A 12128-nucleotide genomic window follows, 5' to 3' on the forward strand; every position below is an offset into this window, starting at 1 on the left:
AAACATGTAGTTGGGTTAAACCAGTTATAGAAACAAAGATAAACAACAACGAACAACGCATGGTTACATAGTCTGACTTTGTACAGGAACAACATGTAGTGTTGTTAAACCAGTTATACAATCAAAGATAAACAACAACAAAAAACACATGGTTAACATAGTCTGACTTGGTACAGGAACAACATGTAGTGGGTTAAACCTGTTATACAATCAAAGATAAACAACAACAAAAAACACATGGTTACCATAGCCTAACTTTGTACAGGAACAACATGTAGTGGGGTTAAACAAGTTATATAAACAAACAAAAAACAACAACGAACAAAACATGGTTAACATAGTCTGACTTGGTACAGAATCAACGTGTAGTGGGGTTAACCCATTTATACAAACAAAGATAAACAACAACGAACAACGCATGGTTAACATAGTCTGACTCGGTACAGGTGAAACATGTAGTTGGGTTAAACCAGTTATATGAACAAAGATAAACAACAACAAAAAACACATGGTTAACATAGTCTGACTTTGTACAGGAACAACATGCAGTGGGGTTAAACCAGTTATACAAACAAAGATAAACAACAACGAAAAACACATTGTTAACATAGTCTGACTTGGTAAAGGAACAACATGCAGTGGGGTTAAACCAGTTATATAAACAAAGATAAACAACAATATATTTAACATGGTCTGACTTGGTAAAGGAACAACATGCAGTGGGGTTAAACCAGTTATATAAACAAAGATAAACAACAACGAACAACGCATGGTTAGATAGTCTGACTCGGTACAGGAACAACATGTAGTGGGTAAAACCAGTTATATAAACAAAGATAAACAACAACGAACAACGCATGGTTAACATAGCCTGTCTTTGTACAGGATCAACATGTAGTGGGGTTGAACCAGTTATACATGTTATACAAACAAAGATAAACAACAACGAACAACACATGGTTAACATAGCATGTCTTTGTACAGGTGAAACATGTAGTGGGGTTGAATCTAGTTATACATGTTATACAAACAAAGATAAACAATAATAAACAACACATGGTTAACATAGTCTGACTCGGTACAGGAACAACGTGTAGTGGGGTTAAACCAGTTATAAAAACAAAGATAAACAACAACGAACAACGCATGGTTAAAATAGCCTGTCTTTGTACAGGATCAACATGAAGTGGGGTTTAACCAGTTATACATGTTATACAAACAAAGATAAACAATAACGAACAACACATGGTAAACTAAGTCTGACTCGGTACAGGAACAACGTGTAGTGGGGTTAAACCAGTTATATAAACAAAGATAAACAACAACGAACAACGCATGGTTAACATAGCCTGTCTTTGTACAGGATCAACATGTAGTGGGGTTGAACCAGTTATACATGTTATACAAACAAAGATAAACAATAACGAACAACACATGGTTAACATAGTCTGACTCGGTACAGGAACAACGTGTAGTGGAATTAAACCAGTTATAAAAACAAAGATAAACAACAACGAACAACACATGGTTAAAATGGTCTAACTTGGTACAGATACACCATGTAGGGGGGTTAAACCAGTTATACAAACAAAGATAAACAACAACAAAAAACACATGGTTACCATAGCCTGACTTTGTACAGGAACAACATGTAGTGGGGTTAAACAAGTTATATAAACAAACAAACAAAAAAACAACAACGAACAAAACATGGTTAACATAATCTGACTATCTATTGCTTAATCTAATAATCTATTAGATGTTGGATGTGTACTGATTGATATTTTTGCCTTCGATACATGTTTTTCTCGTTTTTTATTTACACTAAATCTATTAGATGTTGGATGTGTACTGATTGATATTTTTGCCTTCGATACATGTTTTACTCGTATTTTATTTACACTAAATCTATTAGATGTTGGATGTGTACTGATTGATATTTTTGCCTTCGATACATGTTTTTCTCGTCTTTTATTTACACTAAATCTATTAGATGTTGGATGTGTACTGATTGATATTTTTGACTTCGATACATTCTTTTTTTATTAGTCCGATCTGTACTTTGTGTCTTTAGTGTTTTTGTTACTTGTTTTTGCGCTTGTTCCGATTTGATGAGTTAAGCCTTTTTGAACTTATTTTTAGAGTTTGTTCTTATGCTGTGCTATTTAACCATTGTCCCAGGTTAGGAGAGGGTTTGGCGCCAGCAAACATGTTTAACCCCGCCAAGTCTATATGTGCCTGTCACAATTATTGTTTTGTTCAGTTGTGTTCTTGTGTTGTACTGTTGCACCACTGTTCCAGGTAATGGGGGGATGGGGGTGCACAATGTTTAACCCCGCCACATATGTGCCTGTCCCAAGTCAGGAGCCTGTAATTAAGTGTTGTCCTTTTTTGCTGCACATCATATTTGTTTTTCGTTCATTGTTTTGTACATAAATCAGGCAGTAAGTTTTCTCGTTTGCATTGTTTTACATTTGTCATTTCGCGGCCTTTTATAGCTTGCTATATGGTATGGGTTCTGCTCATTGTTGAAAGCCGTACAGTGACTTATAGCTCTGGTTGATTTGACGTCTACGTCATTTTGTCTCTGGTGGAGAGATGCCTCATTGGCAATCATACCACATCTACTTATTTTTATATTAAGGTCAGATTAACCCTGCCAAACTGACATATACACCTTGCAATCATTCCATACACAATTTGTATGGTTCATTGCTCTATGTAAAATTTTCGTAATTAGATCTTTTCTCCGATACTATAAGCAATAGGCTATTTATATAAATGTATGGTGTATAGTATGATAGTAAAGTATGCATGTCTGCCTGGTAGGGTTCATCTGACCTTGACCTCATTCGCATCGATCACTGATAATGTTAAGTTCAAGTGATACGTGTGCTAGCAGTACAGCTTTCATGTTACAGACTTTCTACATAATTCAATATTGATAACAAAAAAAAAACATTTCGGTGTGAGCGCTCCTGCTTAAACAGTGGCTGAACCATGAAAAAAGAGGTCAAGGACAATGGACAGACGGAAACTTCGTAACATAAGGCATCTGTATACATGGTATGATGTATCTGGGTAGTCTACCTTCTGAAATATAGAGTTTTATATAAACAGTTTACGCCGTCACTAACGCTGACGCCAGATCGGTATAATTTTCAAACCTTTCAGTTAACCAGGTAACCAGAAAGAAAAACACACATAAAACACTTCAAAAACAAACTATACAATGCATCAATATTCCCCGAGGGTATCACCAGCCCAGTAGTCAGCACTTCTGTGTTGACATGGATTATCATTGATATGGTCATAATTATATATTACTAGTAACTGTTTACAAAACTTTGAATTTTTGAAATACTAAGGCTTTTCTGCCTCAGGAATAGTCTACCTTAGCTGTATTTGGCAAAACGTTTAGGAATATTTGGTCCCCAATGCTCTTCAACTTCGTACTTTATTTGGCCTTTAACTTTGTTTGATTCGAGCGTCACTGATGAGTCTTTTGTAGACATAACGCGCGTCTGGCGCAATTACAAAATTTCAATCCTGGTATCTATGATGAGTTTATTTACAACCACTGGGTCGATGCCACTGCTGGTGGAGTTTTTATTCCCCGAGGGTATCACCAGCCTAGTAGTCAGCACTTCTGTGTTGACATAAATTATCATTGATATGGTCATAATTATATATTAACTGTTTACAAAACTTTGAATTTTTGAAATACTAAGTCTTTTCTGCCTCAGGAATAAATTACCTTAGCTGTATTTGGCAAAACTTTTAGGAATATTTGGTTCCCAATGCTCTTCAACTTCGTACTTTATTTGGCCTTTTTTTTTTAAACTGTTTTGATTCGAGCGTCACTGATGAGTCTTTTGTAGACGAAACGCGCGTCTGGCGTAATTACAAAATTTCCATCCTGGTATCTATGATGAGTTTATTTATATGGACACCAATTTTTGACTTCAAAATTTTTCCATTTAAACATTTTTATTTAGAAAACTAAACATCTGCAAGCTATGTTTTGTTTGTTATTGAATAATAATGTCAGGACATTCGTATGAATAAAAATCAAATGTCCTCTTAAAAATTACTTTTTTGTAAATTTTTATATTTCCAAAAGAATTTCCAAAATATGTTTGGTGTTTAGTTCAGTTACCTCAGACATAAAAAATCTACCCGTAAGAGGATGCATATGGTCGGCTATCCTTCTCAGAATTTATAAGTTATACCTTTACTTGAGAAATTGCTTAAAATTTAAAAACCTAAGTAAAATGATTTAACTTTTGTAATGTTTTGTTTACCTAAAATAGAAGACGGATGATTTTATCTAAAAGAAGCAAATAAATCTTTTGTAGCATAGTTACAACCATTAGTTCTGTAAACGATAGGTTTGAGAATATTTTATTTGGTGCAATTAAAAATTGAGAAACTTTCTGATAATTTATCTATAGTCCAACATTTCCTAATGATACATAAAACAAAAATATGCAAATGATAATTATTGCTGTCACTAATAAATCTTAAGTCTATGTGTTAATTTCATTCAGTATTGCAAGGTTATGTAAGAATAAAAGGCGATGTGGTATATACGTCCATGAGACAACAGTCCAACAACACAAATAACCAATAGACATCCAGTGAGCAACGTACAGTGTTTAACATTCATCCTGTTACTGGGCAACATACAGTGTTTAGCATTAATTCTGTTACTGGGCAACATACAGTGTTTAGCATTCATTCTGTTAGTGGGCAACGTACAGTGTTTAGCATTCATTCTGTTACTGGGCAACATACAGTGTTTAGCATTAATTCTGTTAGTGGGCAACATACAGTGTTTAGCATTCATTCTGTTAGTGGGCAACATACAGTGTTAAGCATTCATTCTGTTCGTGGGCAACATACAGTGTTTAGCATTCATTCTGTTAGTGGGCAACATACAGTGTTTAGCATTCATTCTGTTAGTGGACAACATACAGTGTTTAGCATTCATCATGTTAGTGGACAACATACAGTGTTTAGCATTCATCCTGTTAGTTAAAGAATCGATCAATTTAATGGGGCCCGTGCTCAAAATTGATTTCATGGGAAATATTTTGTTCTTTACTGAAGCACTTTTTGTATGAGGAAGCGCTTCATACTAAAAATGTGCGCAGATCAACGCTTTTACAACCCTATAAAATTTAAAAAAGGAAGCATTCGTTTTTTTTATGACATTAATTTGCTACGACTAAATAATTACGAGATATATCAAGCTTTTCGTTTGTTTTTCCTATGCATTGTTGTGACGGGTTCACGGAAGTCACGTGTAGTCATGAATGTTGAATCTTATTGAGAAAATATACAATTTGATATTTAAATACCAATTAAAAGTATTGCATGTTGACCTCTTTATTCAGATTGGGCTGATTAAGAGCTTGATATTTTGTGTAGATGACTGTCTATTGTTTAAGACCGTATGTTGACCTCTTTACTCAGACTCGAGACAATTTAGAGAATGACATTTTGTATAAACGTTTGTCTATTGTTTGAGACTGTATGTTGACCTCTTTATTTAGACTCGGGACAATTAAGAGATTGACATTTTGTATAGACACTTGTCTATTGTTTAAGACTGTATGTTGACCTCTTTATTTAGACTCGGGACGATTTAGAGTTTGACATTTTGTATGTTGACCTCTTTATTTAGACAACAATACAACAACACAAATAACCAATAGACATCTAGTTGACAAAACACAACGTACGAGTAAAAGGAGATGTGGGATATACGTCAATGAGACAGCAATCCAACAACACAAATAACCAATAGACATCTAGTGGACAACACACAACGTACGAGTGAAATGAGGTGTGGGATATACGTCAATGAGACAACAATCCAACAACACAAATAATCAAGGGACGTCTAGTGAACAACACACAAAGTACGAGTAAAAGGAGATGTGGGATAAACGTCAATGAGACAACAATCCAACAACACAAATAACCAATAGACATCCAGTGGACAACACACAACGTACGAGTAAAATGAGGTGTGGGATATACGTCAATGAGACAACAATCCAACAACACAAATAACCAAAGGACATCTAGTGGACAACACACAACGTGCGAGTAAAAAGAGATGTGGGATAAACGACAATGAGACAACGATCCAACAACACAAATATCCAAGGGACGTCTAGTGGACAACACACAAAGTACGAGTAAAAGGAGGTGTGGGATAAACGTCAATGAGACAACAATCCAACAACACAAATAACCAAGGGACGTCTAGTGGACAACACACAACGCACGAGTAAAAGTAGGTGTGGGATATACGTCAATGAGACAACAATCCAACAACACAAATAACCAATGGACGTCTAGTGGACAACACACAACGTACGAGTAAAAGGAGGTGTGGGATATACGTCAATGAGGCAACAATCCAACAACACAAATAACCAAATGACATCTAGTGGACAACACACAACGTGCGAGTAAAAGGAGATGTGAAATAAACGTCAATGAGACAACGATCCAACAACACAAGTAACCAATAGATATCTAGTGGACAACACACAAAGTACGAGTAAAAGGAGGTGTGGGATATACGTCAATGAGACAACAATCAAACAACACAAATAACCAAGGAACGTCTAGTGGGCATCACACAATGTACGAGTAAAAGGAGATGTGGGATAAACGCGAACGAGACAACAATACAACAACAAAAATAACCAAAAGACATCTAGTGGGCAATGTACAGTGTTTAGCAATCCTCCTATTAGTGGGCAACGTACAGTGTTTAGCAATCCTCCTGTTAGTGGGCAACATACTGTGTCTAGTATTCATCCTGTTAGTGGGCCTCATACAGTATCTAGCAATCCTCCTGTTAGTGGGCATAGTACAGTGTTTAGCAATCCTCTTTTAGTGGGCAACGTACAGTGTTTAGCAATCCTCCTGTTAGTAGGCAACATACAGTGTTTAGCAATCCTCCTGTTAGTGGGCAACATACGGTGTCTAGTAATTATCCTGTTAGTGGGCAACATACAGTGTCTAGCAATACTCCTGTGAGTGGGTCACATACAGTATCTAGCAACCCTCCCTTTAGTGGGCAACACACGTTGCTAAACAATCCTCCTGTTAGTGGGCAACATACGGTGTCTAGCAATCATCCTGTTAGAGGGCAACGTACAGTGTCTATCAATCCTCCTGTTAGTGGGCAACATACAGTATCTAGCATTCATCCTGTTAGTTGGCAATGTACAGTGTTTAGCAGTCCTCCTGTTAGTGGGCAACATACGGTGTCTAGCAATCCTCCTGTTAGTGGGCATAGTACAGTGTTTAGCATTCATCCTGTTAGTGGGCATAGTACAGTGTTTAGCTATCCTTCTGTTAGTGGGCATAGTACAGTGTTTAGCATTCATCCTATAAGTGGGCAACGTACAGTGTTTAGCATTCCTCCAGTTAATGGGCAACGTACAGTGTCCAGCATTAGTCTTGTTAGCGAGCAACGTATAGTGTTTAGCAATCATCCCTGGCCACAGACACAGTGTTAAGCCTTCGTCCCTCGTCACAGACACAGTGTTCTCGTCCTAAATCTGCATGAAATGTTTGTCACTGGACGTTATAAGAAATCAATCAATGAACAGAAGACGGGAAACTTAACAATATTTCAAGCCCTATGTCGTACAGTCTCAAAATCGGATTCAATTAAATTATTTTAAAACTAACAGCTCTTTAGACGATATTTGTTAGTATCACGGAAATTAGAAGATTATGTCAATAGCGTATAAAAAAGAAGACGTGGTATGATTACCAATGAAACTCTTCACAAGAGACCAAATTACAGATATTAACAGCTATAGGTCACCGTACGGCTTTCAACAATGAGCAAAGCCCATACCACATAGTCAGCTATAAAAGGCCCCGAAATTACAAATGTTAAACAATTCAAACGAGAAAACTAACGGCCTAATTAATGTACAAAAAAATGAACGAAAAACAAATATGTAAGACAGCAACAAACGACGACCACTGAATAACAGGCTCCTGACTTGGAACAGGTACATACTTACAGAATGTGGCGGGGTTAAACATATTAGCGGGATCCCAACCCTTCCCCTAACCTGGGACAGTGGGGTCACAGTACAACATAAGAACGAACTATAAAAATCAGTTGAAAAAGGCTTAACTCATCAGATACTTAGCCTTTTTTTTAAAGAGCTTTGTTGCAAAAATAACTATACTTATATACACGAGGTGATTACGCCAACGAGAAGCACCCAAACAACGTTCAATGAAAAGGCATTTAATCTGTCCAAGAAAGATATCTGTCAAACAAAAACATAAGTCAACCAAAAACATCTGCCAAACAAAAATATCTGTCAAAAAATGACTTCTGTCAAAAAAAAACTTCTGCTTAGTAAAGACATATGTTCAACAAAGATAGCTGTCCAACAAACACATGTCTAACAAAGACACGTACAACAAAATAATATAGTCTGTCCATGCAACAAAGATGTGTCCAACAAAGACATCCGTCCAACAAAGACATTTTTCACCAGTGACATCTGACCAACAAAAGAATCTTTTCAACAAAAGAATCTGTCCAACAAAGACATCTGTCCGACAAAGAAATCTGTCCAACAACGACATCTGTCCAACAAAGACATCTGTCCAACAAAGACATCTTTCCAACAAAGACATCTGTCCAACAAAAACATCTGTCCAACAAAGACATCTGTCCAACAAAGACATCTGTCCAACCCAACAAAGACATCTGTCCAACAAAGACATCTTTCCAACAGTGAAATTTTTCCAACAAAGACATCTGTGCAACACAAATATCTAATATGACCAACAGAGACATCTCAGACACTCAACGTACGGGTAAAAGGAGGTGTGGAATATACGTCAATGAGACAACAATCCAACAACACAAATAACCAATATAATCTAGTGGACAACACACAACGTATGAGTAAAAGAAGACGTGGAATATACGTCGATGAGACAACAATCCAACAACACAAATAACCAAAAGACATCTATGTGACAACACACAACGTACGAGTAAAAGGAGATGTGGGATAAACGTCAAAGAGACACCAACCCAACAACACAAATAACCAATAGACATCTAGTGGACAACACACAACGTACGGGTAAAAGGAGATGTGGGATAAACGTCAATGAGACAACAATCCAACAACACAAATAACCAAAAGACATCGAGAGGGTAACGGCCAGTGTTTAGCAATCCTCCTGTTAGTGGGAAACGTACAGTGTTTAGCAATCCTCCTGTTAGTGGGCAACATACGGTGTCTAGTAATCATCCTGTAAGTGGGCAACATACAGTGTCTAGCAATACTCCTATTAGTGGGCCACATACAGTATCTAGCAATCCTCCTGTAAGTGGGCAACACACGGTGTCTAGAAATCCTCCTGTTAATGGGCAACATACGGTGTCTAGCAATCATCCTATTAGTGGGCAACGTACAGTGTCTAGCAATCCTCCTGTTAGTGGGCAACATACAGTATCTAGCATTCATCCTGTTAGTTAGCAATGTACAGTGTTTAGCATTCCTACTGTAAGTGGGCAACATACGGTGTCTAGCAATCCTCCTGTTAGTGGGCATAGTACAGTGTTTAGCAATCCTCCTGTTAGTGGGCATAGTACAGTGTTTAGTCTTCGTCCTGTTAATGGGCAACGTACAGTGTTTAGCAATCCTTCTGTTAGTGGGCATAGTACAGTGTTTAGCAATCCTCCTCTTAGTGGGCATAGTACAATGTTTAGCATTCATCCTGTTAGTGGGCAACGTACAGTGTTTAGCATTCCTCCTGTTACTGGGCAACGTACAGTGTCTAGCATTCATGTTGTTAGCGAGCAACGTACAGTGTTTAGCAATCATCATTGGCCACAGACACAGTGTTAAGCCTCATCCCTCGTCACAGACACAGTGTTCTCGTCCTAAATCTGCATGAAATGTTTGTCACTGGACGTTATAAGAAATCAATCAATGAACAGAAGACGGGAAACTTAACAATATTTCAAGCTCTATGCCGTACAGTCTCAAAATCGGATTCAATTAAATTATTTTAAAACTAACAGCTCTTTAGACGATATTTGTTAGTATCACGGAAATTAGAAGATTATGTCAATAGCTTATAAAAAAGAAGATGTGGTATGATTGCCAATGAAACTCTTCATAAGAGACCAAATGACACAGATATTAACAGCTATAGGTCACCGTACGGCCTTCAACAGTGAGCAAAGCCCATATCACATAGTCAGCTATAAATGGCCCCGAATTAACAAATGTAAAACAATTCAAACGAGAAAACTTACGGCCTAATTAATGTACAAAAAAATGAACGAAAAACAAATATGTAAGACAGCAAAAACGACGACCACTGAATTACAGGCTCCTGACTTGGAACAGGTACATAATACAGAACGTGGCGGGTTTAAACATGTTAGCGGGATCCCAACCCTTCCCCTAACCTGGGACAGTGGTGTTACAGTACAACATAAGAACGAACTATAAAAATCAGTTGAAAAAGGCTTAACTCATCAGATGCTTAGCCTTTTTTTAATGAGCTTTGTTGCAAAAATAACTTTACTTTTATACACGAGGAGATTACGCCAACGAGAAGCACCCAAACAACGTTCAATGAAAAGGCATTTAATCTGTCCAAGAAAGATATCTGTCAAACAAAAACATAAGTCAACCAAAAACATCTGTCAAACAAAAATATCTGTCAAAAAATGACTTCTGTCCAAAAAAAAACTTCTGCTTAGTAAAGACATATGTTCAACAAAGATAGCTGTCCAAGAAAGACACGTAAAACAAAATAATATAGTCTGTCCAACAAAGATATGTCTAACAAAGACACGTACAACAAAATAATATAGTCTGTCCATGCAACAAAGATGTGTCCAACAAAGACATCTGTCAAACAAAAACATAAGTCAAACAAAAATATCTGTCAAAAAATGACTTCTGTCCAAAAAAGACTTCTGCTTAGTAAAGACATATGTTCAACAAAGATAGCTGTCCAACAAAGACATGTACAACAAAGACACGTACAACAAAATAATATAGTCTGTCTAACAAAGACATGTCCAACAAAGACACGTATAACAAAATAATATAGTCTGTCCATGCAACAAAGATGTGTCCAACAAAGACATCTGACCAACAAAGACATCTGTCCAACAAAGACATTTTTTCACCGGTGACATCTGACCAACAAAAGAATCTTTTCAACAAAAACATCTGTCCAACAAATACATCTGACCAACAAAAGAATCTTTCCAACAAAGACATCTGACTAATAAAGACATCTGTCGACCAGAGACATCTGTCCAACAAAGACATCTGATCAACAAAAGAATCTGTCCAACAAAGACATCTGTCCAACAAAGACATCTGTCCAACAAAGACTTCTTTCCAACAATGAAATCTTTCCAACAAAGACATCTGTGCAACACAAATATCTAATATGACCAAAAGAGACATCTGTTCAATTTGGTAGGTCCAACAAAGACGACATCTGTTCAACAAAATTCTATTTCTACCAAAGACTTCTGTCTTACAAAAATATCTAGTCTGTCCAACAATGACATCTCTTCAAGCTATCTGACTAACAAAGATATCTGTCTTACAAAGGCAACTGACCAACAAAGACATCTGTCCAACAAAGACATCTTTCCAACAATGAAATCTTTCCAACAAAGACATCTGTGCAACACAAATATCTAATATGACCAACAGAGACATCTGTTCAACAAAATTCTATTTCTACCAAAGACATCTGTCTTACAAAAATATCTAGCCTGTCCAACAATGACATCTCTTCAACAAAGATATCTGACCAACAAAGACATCTGACCAACAAAGATATCTGTCTTACAAAGGCAGCTGACCAACAAAGATATCTGACCAACTAAGACATCTGACCAACAAAGATATCTGACCAACAAAGATATCTAACCAACAAAGATATCTGTCCAACAAAGTTATCTGACCAACAAAGATATCTGTCCAACAAAGATATCTGACCAACAAAGATATCTGTCTTACAAAGGCAGCTGACTAACAAAGATATCTGTCTTACAAAGACAACTGACCAAC

This window comes from Mytilus californianus, unplaced genomic scaffold (assembly GCF_021869535.1).
Source record: "Mytilus californianus isolate M0D057914Y unplaced genomic scaffold, xbMytCali1.0.p SCAF_67, whole genome shotgun sequence".
Lineage (NCBI taxonomy): Eukaryota > Metazoa > Mollusca > Bivalvia > Mytilida > Mytilidae > Mytilus > Mytilus californianus.